This window comes from Schistocerca gregaria, chromosome 11, assembly GCF_023897955.1.
Source record: "Schistocerca gregaria isolate iqSchGreg1 chromosome 11, iqSchGreg1.2, whole genome shotgun sequence".
NCBI lineage: Eukaryota > Metazoa > Arthropoda > Insecta > Orthoptera > Acrididae > Schistocerca > Schistocerca gregaria.
The window spans coordinates 77,141,736-77,158,123 of record NC_064930.1 but is presented as its reverse complement, the minus strand read 5'-3'; the positions used below and the strand labels follow the sequence as shown (position 1 = coordinate 77,158,123).

The following is a 16,388-nucleotide window of genomic DNA, read 5'->3' as shown; positions in this document are numbered from 1 at the left end:
ACACACACACACACACACACACACACACACACACAGTGTTACCCCAAACTGTTCCCTAATGCCAGTGTGGATTGTGAGCTTGGCAGTTCCATTGCCAGCTGCTTGTAGATGTCCACCGCAGACATTTGTGCCCAGTCGTCACTGGCCTACTATGAACCACATGCCAACACCCCTACCTCTCAGTCCTGGGCAGTGGTGCAGCACGGCCAGGGCTGCAGAGCCAGCAGCACTCTCTGCGCTCACGTCCTGCACCGTCTTCTCCTCGCATGTCTTTTTAAGCAGTGGCAGGCCATACTTGTTGGCAGTAGCCAGCAACTCTGCCACCACATTTACCAGCTTTGGTGCTGAGTGTATATTTGAAACACAACATCTGAAATGTGCAGTGTAAAGAACCTTCAACCTGTTTTCCTGTTTCATTTTTCATATATGCATCTAAAAACGCATTTGTCAACTTCTTAATTGGTTACAATATCTTAGACACCTTTACGATCACAATCTTCTCACTCACATAATGTGTGATGCATTTACTGTATTTTTGCATAAACCTTATTAGGTTGAGCAGATGATCATTGTGATTTATTATGCCGGAAACTACACAAAATGTAGAGGTCAAAATTAAATTTTCAGAACTAACCATCCATACAATTTTCTAGCATACTTTTTGCCAATTGCGAGGAAGTGATTAGTTTCTCCTGAAACTGATTTCAGAAGTTATTAATTAAATGATTTCTGGACATCGCCAATTCTTATACGGTGCTATGTTTCTGAAATCTCTCTTCATAGTATTGTAGCATGAAGTGTCCCGAGTACCAATTTTTTATTCTCATGCTTTGTACTCTAAGGAAAATACTCTACATTCTACCCTTTGTTTACTAATATATAAATTACAGTTGTATGCAAATTCTGCAACATACACTTGGGGATGAACTTACGACATTAAAAGGTGGTTTCTTTTTTTTGCAGAAAAACGCAAGAATCATTTTGTACAAAGATTTATTAGACCCAAAAAACAATACAATCATTTTCTACAAAGATTTATTAGCCCTAAAAAATAGTGTGACTGACTAAACTATTTAGTTTCTTAAATTATCTTTCACATTACCATTTAACTATAACTACTGAAACACATGAACTTTTTAATTATCACCAAAGGGTGCAGTTGTAAAAATGAAAACAGTTAAGAACTGCTTCTATAGTCCTGACAGGTTTCTTAGATGTATAGGTACTAATTAGATGTACTGGTGAACTACTACTGAAGAGTGTAACTTTGTGTTGCATGTACGAATACTGTGACAGAGTAATCAAGAATAACCTGCCAAGAAGCTGTAATTATTTTACTTCAGCATTTTCCATTAACACCAAATCCCTATCTACTCCAAGTACTGTCTTTAGGACTTTTTTAAGTTCACAATGTCACCCAAGCATGATGCAGGGAATGGTAAGGAAAGAAACTTTCACACTTATTGTAAGAGAACTTCTCACATGTCTCTTACCTCCATCTAGTAGATGCACACTTCTCGCATGGTGATTTGCAACATGTCAGTAAGAAGCCCAGTGTTTGCCGCCATGTTACGAAATGACATGCAAGAAACGCAACATGGCGACAAACACTGGGCTCATCACTGACTAGATCTGGCTGTGTGCTGGCAGCTCCAGGCAGACAACAACCAGTCTTGTCTGCACCAGCTGAAGATTTTAGCAGTGCACGCAATCGTTTATGAAGCCGCCTCCCTCAGCCTTCGACTCCAATTACAATCACTCCTGAAACATACATAATGCAACAACTGTGGCATCTATCATACAGCATAGGAAGTCATTTGACCATTCTTCCATCAATGCATACACATCTGACACACAATTGAAACATTTCTGTAATTTACGATACTGCAGAGTGTGCTATCAACTTTGAATTAACATTCTCCCTTGAACAGGAATTAACAGGAAGTTTATCAGTACACGTTAGTGACGAATGCATGACTACATATTGATGTCCGAGTCTGGCCATAAAGCATGCACGGATCGCCGAAATTATTAAGGCGACTGCTCACTACAATCTTCCTGTGATTCTCTAATTTAGACTAAGGGCAACTTAAGTAAAGATTCTGAAGTAGAGCCAACACAAAAGATAGAGCAAAATATGAAGTCAGATATGATGTCTAGGCATAGCAAAAGTTGTCCTTCCAATGAAACCTAAGTTGTTGGAAGACAAAGGAGGGACATGGCAACAGGACAGAGATACTCATCACCACCCATTGATTTGTCCTTAGCAGAGTATATATGCGGATGTACGAGGGTGTGCTGGAAAGTAATGCCTCCGATTTTTTTTTTTTTTTTTTACATGAAAACTTGCAAAGCTTCTTAAATAAAACAATGGATATTAACATTATATGTCTTTACTCTTCATGCCTACATATTTATTTCTTAACACAGTCACCATGGAAACAAACACACTTCCCCAATGAGTGTTGATATTGTCACTGGAATTTGGACTTTGTCGACAGAGCCACAGCCTTCACTTCCACTTGCACTGCTTCATCACTATTAAAGAGAAGTCTTCGAAGGTGTCCAAGTTTCAGAAACAGATGGAAATCTGTACTGAAGATGATTGATGACCGTGAATCCCAGGTGTCTGGATTGTTTAGATGTCGCAGCACTCGCATGCTACAATTCTGTGTCCGGCAGCAGCAGAAGGCTGCAAATGTGTTTACTAGAAGAATGAATATGCAGAATGTTAATAATGTGTTTTATTTAAATAGCTTTAAGAGTTGTCATATAAAATCTGGAGCCATAATTTTTCAGCATGCCCTCTTCAGATTTCAGTTTGTGAAAACTTAGGTTTGTGGGGCCAAATCAAGTGACCAGGCGGCTGTAGGAACATCAACAATGCTTACTTAACTTTCGTTTGAGGATCTTTGCAATTCAATTTTTCTTTTTGATAGTGCCAAATTCACTGTGTGTGTATTTGTCTCCTGTTCGAATACATATCAGATGTAAATTGATAACAACTGATAATATGACTGTCCCTACATATTCATAAAAAGTAAATAATCATTGCACCCACAGATATTTTCATTAGTCCTTATTCAGTTCATGCTAACAAGTATCAGCTTCCTATAAAGTTCTGTGAGATTTAACTTTTCTATTTGGTAGAAACAAATATTAAAAGGAAGATGCCATAGTTCTTCCACAAAAATTACAGATGACTTGTTGATGGATGGTTTTGTGTTGTCCCACTATTCACTTTAGATCAAATTTTTATCTTAAACAGAAATTTTCGCTCTATTTCAAATCATGGGAATGAGAAAATCAGAAACTGTGTGCGCAGACACATTGCCACTATGCAAAATCTGTCTGTCAGAATTAAATATTCAGGACAAACCATCTATCCAGTTTTGTAGCACGCTTTTTGCCAATTCCATTAAAGTAATTTGTTTCGAAGTTCTACATTATGAAACATCAAGAAGTCAAAAATGAATGTTCAGAGCTATCTAAGCAGTTTTGTAAACTGTTTTTTCTAATTCCAAAAAGTAATTAGTTTCTTTCAAAATTATACATTTCAGAAGTCATTAGTTCAATGATATACGATTTAGGGATATCACTCATCCTTAAACCATGTCATGTTTCCAAAATCACTCCCCAAGATATTGAAGCCCGATGTTTTCCAAGTACAATCAGTTTTCTTCCTGTTTTTCATGCCCTGTATTTCAAGGGCGATGGGTTAAATTTTACACTTTGTTCAACAATTTGTAAGTGGCACCTATATAGAAATTTGTAGAAACAAACTTGCGGATAAACGTAAGACAACAATGTGTTGCCTTTTATATAGCAAAACAGAAGACAAAGTTTTGTATATAGATTTATTAGCTCTAAAACCCAGTCCAACAGACTATAATATTTAGTTTTCCTTTTATATGAAATTACCATTTAGCTGTAATCCATTAAAACCATGAAGTTTTTAATAATCACAAAAGTGTGCTATTATAAATACCTAGTTGAGAACTGACAATTTTTTTACACACGGTTCTTAGATGTGTACTGAACAGTGTAATGTAGTGTTTCATACATGAATACTGTGCTTAAAAAATGTGTAGTGAGCTTTTATTGCTACATGTATTTTGCTTCATTATCAGGAAGTTGTATCTGGTATAGTCCTAGTTTATATTTCGAGTGAACAAACAACAAAGAAACTAATCACTTTACTTCAGAGTTTTCAGTTAACACCAACACAGTAACAGTGTACTTGCTGTAATTTTGGACTATTCAGTCGACAATGTCCCTGAACTATGATGCAGGATATAGTAAGTAAAGGAATTGTTGATACTTGCTGCGAGGGAGTTTCTCATATATTTGTTACCTCTGTACAGCTGCTGTTTGCCGCACATCAATTTGCAACGTGTCAGCTGGGAGCCCTGTCTTTGCCGTTGCGAAATGAAAAGTGAGAAATGCAACACAGTAACAGAGAAAGCACTTCTTGCTCCCAGGACCTGACTGTGTCCTGGCAGCTAGAAGCCACTGACCACCAGAGTTACGTCTGCACCATCTGACGATTCCCACAGTGCATGCAGGCCACTTGTGACCTTCCTTCTTCAGTCTTTGCCTCTGCCATTATAGTCACTTCTGAAACATATATAGCCAACTTCAGTTGAATCAATCACGCAGCACAAAAAGTATTTTACTCGTTCTTGCATCAATGTATACGAGTGGGTATTTAAACACTGCCGTGGGCCAAGCCTGCATAGTATGCATTTCTGCCACTAGGCATGTACAGCACAACTCATTTCCAGTTCAGTGCTGTCTGTTGTAGATCTGACTTGTTCTGCTCATCTGCAGTGATTGTTTTTGCTAGTGCTGCATTTTCTTGTCTTGTTTTTTTTATCATCTCAAGTCTAAGTGAACAATGTGCTGCTGTGAAATTTTGTTTTCTACTTGGTAAAAATAACAAATCTTGTTGTGGATGTCCATCAACTATGCTTTGTTTTAGGGTGCAAAACCAACTAGGTATTACACACCCATGTCAGAACCAAAAAACACAAAGACAAAGAAAGGAGTTAAAAACGACTACACGTAAACCCCAACCGACAGAAGGAAAGACAGCTAAAAACAGGGTTGTGGAGAAAGGTGTATAAAATATGCCACAGAGAAACAGAGGCCCTGAACTGAAGATTAAATGTCCTGTATCATATTGCTACAGTGGATAAAAAGTAAAACACGGTCGACAGCCCATGCATCATTCGCTAAAATGACCAGTAACTCAGACAGCAAACATAAATAAGAATGTAAGTGGTTAAAAAAGGGGCATCGCGTCAGGAAATGGCAAACTGTAAAAGGTTGAGGGCAATGAACACAAAGTGGAGGAGTAGCACCAGTTAACAAATGGTGATGGCTAAGAAGACATTGCCCAATACACAATCTAGCGAGATGGCTGAGAGTAGGTCGTCCAAGCTGTTGGGAGAGGCTGTAATTCCCCACAGCTATTCACATGAAGGGAGGATCGGTTCACCACCTCCAGACAGACGGCAACGCAGACGATCAGAAGAAATGGAAGAACTAGCGGGCCGAGGTACGAGTACTGCAGCCTTGGCAGCAGTGTCAGCGGCCTCAATTCCAGTCAGACCAATGTGACCAAGAACCTACATAAACGTCACAGTGGATCCATCAAGAGTAAGCAAGTGACAGCTTTCCTGGACCTGCAGCACTAAGGGGTGGACGGTGAACACACAGATGCTTTGAAATGCACTGAGAAAGTTGGAGCAGGTGACAAGTGAACAGCCTGTGTTGCCGGATGTACTGCATCACCTAATACAGAGCAAAGAGTTCTGCTGTAAATACTGAGCAGTGTTCTGGAAGACGATACCGAAAAAACGTGTGTGCCAGTAAAGAAGACACATCCAACACCCCAGTAAGTGTGAGAGCTATCAGTGTCCACAAACGTACTATCACGAAGTGTCAACACTATTGTTCTTAGGACCTCCTCGGACTCACTGGACGAAACTAAAACCACCGTGCCATATTAATTGTGGGCTACTATCAGATTGAAGGAGGAAATCCCTGTGGAAAATAATGCCCTGGTTCGTATTTAAGGACTGGTAAGGAGTAACGCTCAGTGTGATGTCTCTTATGTGCCTAGAAGTGGAAAGAGAATGTGACTGACTGTCAGAAGACGATTTTATCAGGAGGAAACCAAGTCGCATCTCACTAAAGGGAGTCAACTTCAAACTTATCTTCATGGTGTCCCCCCCCCCCCCCAAAAAAAAGGGGGAGGGGGCTATTTGGTAGTGGAAAGGTCTCTCCTCCTGTCCTGGAATAAACCAAGAATGTGGAAAGGGTTTCAACCCAAGCCAGTGGCCTAGGAGGGGAAGGCAGAGGAAGCAAAACAGAGCAAAGAGAGAATCATTCCTATCAGAAGAGAAGTCCACAGCAGAGCAGCCAGAAGCTCGGCACTTAGTATGCTTCACGTGCAGAGCATCTGCCCTGGTACCACCCATTCTGATCTGGGACTCACTCCATGGGTGTCACCCAGCCGCATCAAGTGGCACAGCAGTAGTTGTTAGGAGTTCCAGTGCCCCAAACAGGTAATCAGCCACTCATAGACACACACAAGGCAGTGACAGCTCAGGCAGCAGAAGTGTGATCCCTATGGGGGATGTAACAGCCCCACGACAGGGATGGATACCATGTTCGTGACCTAGCAAGGGGTGAGGAGTGGGGGCTACAGCAGGGAGGGACGTGGGGAAGGAGGGGGAAGAGAGGAACCCGTGTTGGGGACGGAAGGCAGGGAGTCTTTCCCCAGTGCCTCACACTAAGGAAACAATTTAGAAAAGGAGATCAAACACCACGAAAACCACAAAAAGCTGGAAAAAAAGGTAGTGTGTGGAAACATGAGACAAGATTGTAAAGAAATAGCAAGAGCTCAGGAGTATCCATGTCATCGTAAATGGATATGCCAAGGGACAAAAATGGGCACGGGAAAGGGGAAGGGTTGGGGGGACGCCAGAGGGGTAGGAGTTAAAATGGGAAGGAGTGGATATGGGGAAGGGAATGCAGCCCATTGGAGGAGATACTGCAATAGCTCGTGGGCCTACATGTGCCACACATGTACCTGCAAATGGCAAGATGAAAGTGATCTATCTTGTGACATCTTTATCAGTAATATGACATATGGGGACTATAGATGAATCCAACAAAAACTGAATAGCTGATAGTGCATAGTGAGAGTGGATCTGAAGCACACATCAATAATAGTTTTTTAGAGAAGAAAAATTACTTAAATATTTAGGGGCTTATTGGCAGAAGTGGATTGGTCAGCTCAAAAGTAAAATACAGAATACAAGAAAGCAGGAAAATAACACTGTATATAAATCCTTATGAAGAAGTGCCAGAATATCAAGAATCTAGATAACAACAATGATCATACAAGAGATGAGGTGGCAAAATGTACAGCTTACAGGTACAAGTGTACAGCTTACAGGTACAAGTGTACAGCTTACAGGTACAAGTGTACAGCTTACAGGTACAAGTGTACAGCTTACAGGTACAAGTGTACAGCTTACACGTAGTGTCAATCGACAAGAAGAATCCATACAACAGGAATGTGACAAGTCAACATGTAATCAACAGTACAAGCCATTCAAAAAATATAATTATCTAAATGCTTCAACACCGCATGACTTTTTACACAGAAGTGGATAATATATTAATTCATCACTAATTTTCAGCATATTGACACTTCTGAAATAATATGTCATGTTCTCAGTTGCTGCTGTGTAAATACACTTAAGTGCATAACTTGGGACTTAACTATCTGACATATTATGTCACTGCCAATTATCACAGCTCAATGAAACTTTAACCATACATAGAAAGAACAGCTACAATATACTACAGAAGGCAGCTGAAAGTAATACGCAATGAAATAAATAGATCACAAAGTCAGTAATGATGTCTTGTGGTAGGGTGTTCAAATTACCCACCAGTGCCCTCGACACCTGCTGGATGATAGTTGATGCCTGCAGACGAGCTGGAATACATCTTCCTAATGCACCCCCCACCTGGTCAATGAGATTGAAGTCAGGTCAGGGGAGTCGGCAGACCAGTGCATTCGCTTCATATCCTCTGGTTCCAGGATTTCCTCCACCTGTACTGTTTGAGGCTGTCATGCAGCATCATTAACAGAAATTACATCAGAGCTGAATGCACCCTTGAAAAGACACTCATAAGGAAGAAGTACAGTGTCGCATAAAACTTTGAGTGTACCATATACCATGCAATATTATGCCTCCCTGCACCATAACACTTGGACCACCCAAATGATCTAGTTTGTTAATGCTGAATGTACCCTCATATGGCAAGAAGAGGTGGGGGAACATACAATAAACCCAGGAACATCGAAAAACAATCGTTCTAGTGGTCCAAATGTTACGATGTGGAGGAGCATAATGTTGCATGGCCATATTGACCTACAACTCTGAACACGGTACAGTCACCCGTCAATGTTATTACGACACTTTGCTAATCTCACGTTCATCTTTTCAGGGCACATGTCCCTGACTTCACTTTTATGGATGATAATACATGACCACCTGAAAAGCACTGATAGAGGAGTGATTGGAACAAGAGAATATTCGACGAATGGAGTGTGCCATCTGTTAACTACACAAAGTACAAACCAACTAAAGTTTTATTAAGTTTGGCCACATAGGTGGCTTTCAATGATTATGTATCTAAATAACTCTTGAAAGCCATAAAATTTTCAGTCATAATCCATAGGTAAAGGTCATCCATTGCAGTAGTAGCTCTTGGGCAGGCTGAGCGAGGCATGTCTCTCTCTACCTCCTCCATGCACGAGCAACATCGCTTTGGTTTACTCCGAGACGCCTGGACACTCCCCTTGTTGAGAGCTCTTCCTGGCACAAAGTAACAATGCAGACATGATGGAACTGTGGTATTGACGGTCTAGGCACGGTTGAACTACAGACAATGCGAGCCGTGTACCTCCTTCCTGGTGGAATGACTGGAACTGATCAGCTGTCGGACCCTATCAGTCTAATAGGCACTGATCATGCATTGGGCACTTTAGTGACATCTCTGAACAGTCAAAGGGACAGTGCCTGTGATACAATATACACAGTCAACATCTATCCTCAGGAGTTCTGAGAACCAGGGTGATGCAAAACTTTTGATGTGTGTACGTCTTAATGACATTTGAAGTGCAACTTTAGTGCTCTAAGTCCTACTGAAATTTTGTTTACATATTCAAAGGGAACTGTGGATTACCACACGCTGGGATGCCACCTCTGTCTTCTTTGACCAATGTCACACCTTGCGGGAAACCTCATTTCGAGCACATCCATCATGACGACCAAAACATCAATTATAACAACCACAAAAATACAAGTACACATAAACTGACACAGTGACTAAACCCAATAAAATTAGTGGAACAACTGCTGTAAAAGGTGGGTTCTGGCTGGGACCGAACTAAAAATTTAACAAAAAGAACACCATTCCAGGTGCAACACACTGGAAAAAACACCTGACAAATTTCAAACAAATCACACAAAATTATCACAATATTCTAATCTACAGTTAACCTATACAGCTCAACCCTGGGCCACAAGAGCAACAACACGCCCCCCCCCCCCCCCCCCAAAAATACAAAAGCCAGTATCCCTATCTCCAATTCACCTACATAGTTCAAACACATAGCATAAAATGGCAGAACATACGAAAAAATAGTTTTTCATGAAAATCTTAAGTATATCTGCGAGCTGTTAGCATAAATATTACTACGAAACTAACTTCTCAGACCAGGAAACACAGTACATGTCTCCAACACATTTTCAAAATAACTATTTTAAATCACTGATAAATCAATGTGCTACCGGCATCTGTTCCATTTTTAAATTTAACGACACTGCTAACATTCACTTGAATGTCATCTTTATTCTTTCGTTGTACATAAAAGGTGACATTTAAAGTGCTGCAATACATTAAATAACTGAGTGGCACAGCAAGATTTCTGCACATTTGATAAACATTAAATTTAAACTTTTCATCTTTATGTGGTGTTTAACTCAAAACATTGATGCAGTATTATGAAATGTTCTAATCAACATTTACAGATTACTTGATTTCTTTTATTAGACAATTATCCATGCTTCCAGCAACATGACTATGCTTATTCACAAAGCATTCTGCCCACAGAAATACAAGGCGGCCTCTTACCATGGAGCCTGGATCAGTAGTTGCCTCGTCTGTTTCCTTTTTGCCCAGATAGTTGCCTTGCGAACCAATGCTGAAAAAATAAGCAATCAGATATAAACAATTTCCACTATTACTTTGAGATTCAGTTCAGTGGCAATATTTTCAATTTATTAAGGGGACATGTAAATGAGCCACCATGTACGCAATAAATCTGACATTCACTATGAAACAGAGTACAATGAGACGAAATGATTCAAAATTCCCAGATTATGAAGAGTCTCAATGTAGTCTCCAAATCACATACAATGGAAACTAATTTTGACTGTTTTTAGTCCTTTTGGAGCACTGAATTATGGTATACTACCCTACGGTGATAATTATGTGTGTGTTTTTTGCATCTATCAAAGTAACTGATACATTATACAGGGTGTCCCAGCTATCTTGTCCACCCAAAATATCTCTAACAACAACAGCTATTGGAAAACGACTTTCACCGGTATCAATGTAGGGCTGGGGCCCCATGAATGTACGTATTTAGAAACATTCTAAAACAAGAGCAAATGTGTTTTTTAACACAAACTTATGTTTTTTTTTTTTTAATGGACCTCCAATATTTTTTCTCCAGCAGCCCATCGCATGACAAAGCATATACACAATGGTGTTGATTGCATCGCAATATTTCCATTACATCCCGAGATATTGAGACGCGAAGTTGACGTTTGAAACACCCGACATGCGCTGCGAGCGCATGTCCTGAGGCTCAGGCGGGAACCCCATGCTGCCCGTAATCGCGATGTGATTGACATGTGTAATCACACCTGCATACTTATCAAGAGGATGGCAGCAGACCGTATTATTCGTTTCGGAACATCGCGATTACGGCCAGCATGGGGTTCACGCCTGAGCCTCAGGACGTGCGCTACTTTCTGAAGCATTGAAATCAAGGTTGCAATGCACTGTTGTAGTCATAGCTCGTCACGTGATCTCGTCAGCAGATGACAGCGGATCTTCTAGCGTAGGATACGTGATGCAGTCAGCCAATAGCAATATCAGTGTTAAGTAGCTCGTACACACAAATAGCAAAAGGTAATGGTTTAAATTAACATACACAGCGTTACTACAAGAAAAGAAAAGCTTACACATACAATATTGGTCTCTGAGATTAATAAGCTGCAAGAGAAGCTAAGCTTTCACATATAATGTTGATTTTTTTGCACGTTACACTTTAAGGTACAACACACAAATACACCAGTACATTTTTGAATAAAGACAGAAATGTCTGATCATCTGAGCTCGAAATTTTTCTAAATGTATGTCCTCAAAGACTTGATTTTGAAATGAGAGTGAGACGCTCTGTGATTTAAGAAATTCATCGTACATTCTCGCACATAATTCATCTTGCATAGAAGGAAATTTACTTTTAAAGTAACGCTTTCCAAACAACCATTCGAAATACTTTCTCGTGACCTGTTAGAAATAGGTTCTTTTCGGTAGTTGCCAGAGCGCGCCAGAAACAGTTGTCACCGCACTTGCGCAGCTACGATGATGCAGGGGAAGTCCTTATGTTCGTAGGTGTAAAACAAAAAGATCTTACACTGTGTCACAAAAGAAACAAGACATCAGAGGATACTCCACGAACATCGGAATTTCGTGAACCATACTACAATGCGTAATTCTGCTTAAAATGCACATTTGTATGTCCAGACTTGGACGTAAATTTTCTTGAGTACCGGTACTGTATTCTCATGTTTGGTTCTTTTTTTATGGCATAATGCCATACTTGCTAGAAGATGAAAACATGCACTTTTGAAATGCAGTGAACTGTTTAAACTAGCCCATGGTATGGAATTAAACACTTCGTTTCAAATAAATTGACTGCCCCACCGGGAAAGGTTAATAAAAGCCAAATTTCTTCAGCGAACCGACAAAAATAACTTCATTGTTCTGCAAGGCGATTAATGCCTGTCAGAAAGGTGTGGAGATAAAACCTGAAACTAAACATATTTTAGCCTTCCGCAATTATGCGAACGTATTTTAATTCATTTGGTAGCTCACGGCCATAGATATCCGTTTTGTTTACGTTTAATGTGAGAGCAAGAAATGAAGAGGAAACGCCAAAATCACTAAACGTAAACACGGGTCACGTGGAGACTCCCCACTAGAACTCAAGACTGCTCTGTGAATCGGCCCCGGATCTCAGATATTTCCGAACCGGGGCAATATTGGATAGTGGCGCCCAACCACACGTCTCTAGCGAGAAGCGGGAAAAGGTACTTCTCATACGTGACTCAACTGCGCACGCACAAGGGCCGGCCCGCAACTCGTCAAACGAATCTAAAGTAAACAGTTGTGACGTCACGCTCACCGGAGACAATTTGTTGCTGGCAAGCATTGCACAGTCTTCCCAAAGCCTTTGACACACTTTGCAGTTGGCAAACTGCTTGTATGAGCACTCTGTTTTCTTGTTGTATATGACGTATTTCTTTTGCAACTTAAGTTTTATTTTTTTTTTCCTCCCGTTCATGTTTTGTTGCTGCAGTATTATACTGCAGAAGCGGGATAGAGTAATATCCTTTATTGGAGTATAGGTCCTTACCCGTCAAAATCACAAAAATTTAACTGAAAACTAAATAAATGAAAAATTCCCGGAATTCCGAAAAATTCCCGGGTTTATCCCGATTTTCTCCCGGATGACAAAATTCGCGGGTTTTTCCCGGATCTCCCGGGTCGTATACACCGACTAAAAAAATATAACACTCAGATTACGTGACATAAGTTACACATTTAATCTTATGTTTTAAAAATATTGGTTCAAACCGGGAAATTTTTTTTTTACAAGTGATATTATTCATACTTCACACAAATAAGTAAATTACTGAACAAGATTAAGTTAGGTCTGACATTCCTCTTAATACAGAAACTTAATTGCAATAAAGTGACTCATGTTACATGAAAGTTAATGCTGTTGTATCATGTTATTTATCCTAACCTGTAATTTACCTGCTGTTTATGCACTACATTAGGGTATGTAACTAATATAATTCTTACTTGCCAATTAATTGAAATCAAAGTCCAAAAGCTCCAATAATTCACACTGCCATCACATGGAAACGTGTGGCCATATAAAAATGGCTACAAATTATGGAGAGAAAGCAATCATGAGTAACATTGTCGCCATACAGGGAAAGGGTCCAGCCTTTTCAAATAGTGTATAAGAAGTACCAAATATTAAACTTTCAATAATATTAAGTGTGCCCTACTTTATATGGAACATCCTTTTTGTTAAATGGGTAACCGTCCTCATGATGAATGTTGTGTTGATGTGTCATTCCTTTGAAATTTACATTTTGCAACTCTTCCTAGCAAAATAACAGCTTTTTACATCTTTGCAGAAAGGTGTGCCACCATTCTTATACATTAAACTCGCACATTACTATAAACAGAAGTTAGCGCACAATTTAAAAAACGTTAACTCATACAGAAAGGCCGATCTACATGAATACTCAAACCAATACTTACACCCCACAAAAACGCAACGGAATGAATAAATCCTACAGAATTTTCTTTCATACCAACATAAATCCGCGAGGTGATTTAACTGTATGCACTTACCAAAAGCATTGACATTACGATAAACTGCTCACACAACGACCTGCAGGAGTTATACGTAAGTTAAAAGCAGCCGTTTTCTTGTTTTTGGTTTTTCCTTCGCATAAATTATTACATAACGAGGGGTATGCAAGTCAGTATAACCATTTATAGTACATGTACGAACTTCAAGAAGCGTCATATCTCGTCAATCACGAAGCATTTTCAACATTCCCTTTTGCTTTGTCTCGAGATCACATACATCAAACTACCCCAATAATACCACACATGACAATATCAACCGTCTCTTATAAATTCTGGAGACATACATGCAGCGATTTTATCTGGCAGACCGAGAATTTGAGAACTGGTGACCCCATAGTATGGTCCATTTACTCCCCAAACCAACCGTTAAACCGACAAAAACACAACGTGAGGTTACATGTTCATGCCGACTTGGTGTCCCTCTCAATTTAAGAACAGTATAGATACATAACGTACTCGAAAATAGATGTCTATCGATTAATTACCCCCACTTCATAATTCGAAAACTTACTGAAAATAACGTGTTTAACCTGTGAGCAAAATAACATGGAACATTACACAAATTCACACGCTAATCCGAATAATCAAACGCCAACGGTGATACAACAGCCAGTTCAACGTAGAACATAATCCCTGTCTAATATACTAGGAAATAAGGTTAAATCTACACAATAGTGCTACTTAACAGGTACCGTGCCACCATGAGAACATATGGCAAACTGTTTCACACAGTAACAACTATAATAATATCAAAATTCGGTATTACTTTAGTTCCAAAATAAATGTTCGTCTTTCCTTCGTTCACGTTTGATATCTTTAGTGGTTTATTTATTACCTGGGGTTAATGTACGAATTTCCACAAACGCAGTCAGCAATTCCCCGTAACAGCCAACTACACTCGCAGATAAATGATAATCAACGTGGAAGAAAGAACAGGGCGGGTAACTTGCCAAAAGGAAAAGATTAAACTTCGTAATATTTGGCAAGACGGTTTTGAAATAATATGAACAACTGCGGACACACAAATGAAAGGAAAATAGTATTACGTAACCAACAGTATATTAAGTAATATTCTTAGAAATATACAATTACTACAATTACAAAATCTGTGACGATAGAAAGCAACGGCCATGACCACCAGCGACAGCAAAAGTGCGAAATCAGTAGCACTGTGCGAAATACTGGAAGTGACGTAGTTCACAGAAGATCCCACATCCAAGTTGAAGGCGATGTGAGTATTATCTTTGAGGACGAAACGTAAGTTCTGTGTTTGTTCGTATGAGCAGCTGTCAGCGGGCTCGTGCGCATGCGCAGAGCTGAATTCGCGTATGAGCAGTGCCTTCCTCCCGCTTCTGGGTACTTGAAGCGTGGCTGTTCGCTGTACGAGCAGTAGCAGCAAGTATCCAGATGCTAACCGGAAAAAATTTTCCAGCGCGTCCAAGCTGCCAGTTTCGCGCATGCGCAGGCCGCAGAGCAAGGTGAGTTATAGTGGGGGAGTCCTACACGTGACCCGTGTGTTTTGTGATGCTGCTTGTCTCTTCTTTTACAGCTCCCACGTCAAATGAAAACGAAACAGATTTCTGAAACTTCCTTGCAGATCAAAACTGTGTACTCGACCGAGACTCGGGACCTTTGCCTTTCGCGGGCAATCCCATTCTGAAAACAGATTTCTGTGGCCGGGAGCCATCAAGTGAATTAATATACATTCTCATAACCACGAAAGACCAAAATAAGTTCGTGGTTTTAATTTTCTGATTTTATACTATTTCCACGTTATTGGCAATCAACCATTAATGTCTTAATGAAGCTATTTCTGTCAGTTTTGTAGAGAAATTTGCTCTATTAATTTTTTCCACTGAGGCAGTTAGTTTATTTGAAACGAAGTGTTCCATTCCGCACAACTGTCTACTCTCAGTTTCGTTCAGTTTCAAGAGCAAATTTTCAGTTTCTGGGACGAATGACTTCATACGATAATAAAGAACCAAACATGAGAATACAGTACTGTACCTCCAAGAAAACAGGTATCACAAAAACCACATAGTAAAGCTGAATATCGGGTACTTCCGAGTGCATCTGGACATAGAAATGTGTAATTAGAGCGGAATGAAGCATTTTAGTGTGGTTTACGAAATTCCGATGCTGCTGGAGTAGACTCTGATGTCTTGTTCCTTTTATGACACTGTAAAGCCGCGTACACACCTAGCAGCAAAGTCGCGGGCCTTTGCATGGGGAGTCGTGATACAATGTCTCGAGACTGTCGCTAAACAATGTCACGCGTCCACATGCACGAAGCCAGTTGCGATACAGAAATCAGAACGCGATGTCACAAGAAATAGCTGTTTGTGCTGTTCGTCTCTGTTTAAATAATTTAATGTTGTTAAGAAGCAAAAAGCGTAAACCTAAACGGTACTGGTGGAGTTACTACAGCTTTGAATCTTCTTGATAAACTGAAGCTAGACGATGGCATTGGCTTCAGAAATTTTGTCAGAATGAGACCTACCGATTTCGAAACCCTTCTGCAAATGGTTGGAGAAAAGATTTTTAAAGAAAAC

At 40.0% G+C, this 16,388-nt stretch overlaps 1 long non-coding RNA gene across 1 annotated transcript; it reads right to left on the bottom strand.

The window, feature by feature from the left end:
* Window positions 1-976: 976 nt before the first annotated feature.
* LOC126295427 (uncharacterized) lies at window positions 977-15,016 on the bottom strand. Its single transcript, XR_007552489.1, has 4 exons — window positions 14,938-15,016; window positions 14,672-14,847; window positions 10,225-10,294; window positions 977-1,761 (listed from the first exon to the last, which is right to left on the bottom strand). It is a non-coding gene; the product is annotated as an uncharacterized LOC126295427 (long non-coding RNA).
* Window positions 15,017-16,388: the final 1,372 nt, after the last annotated feature.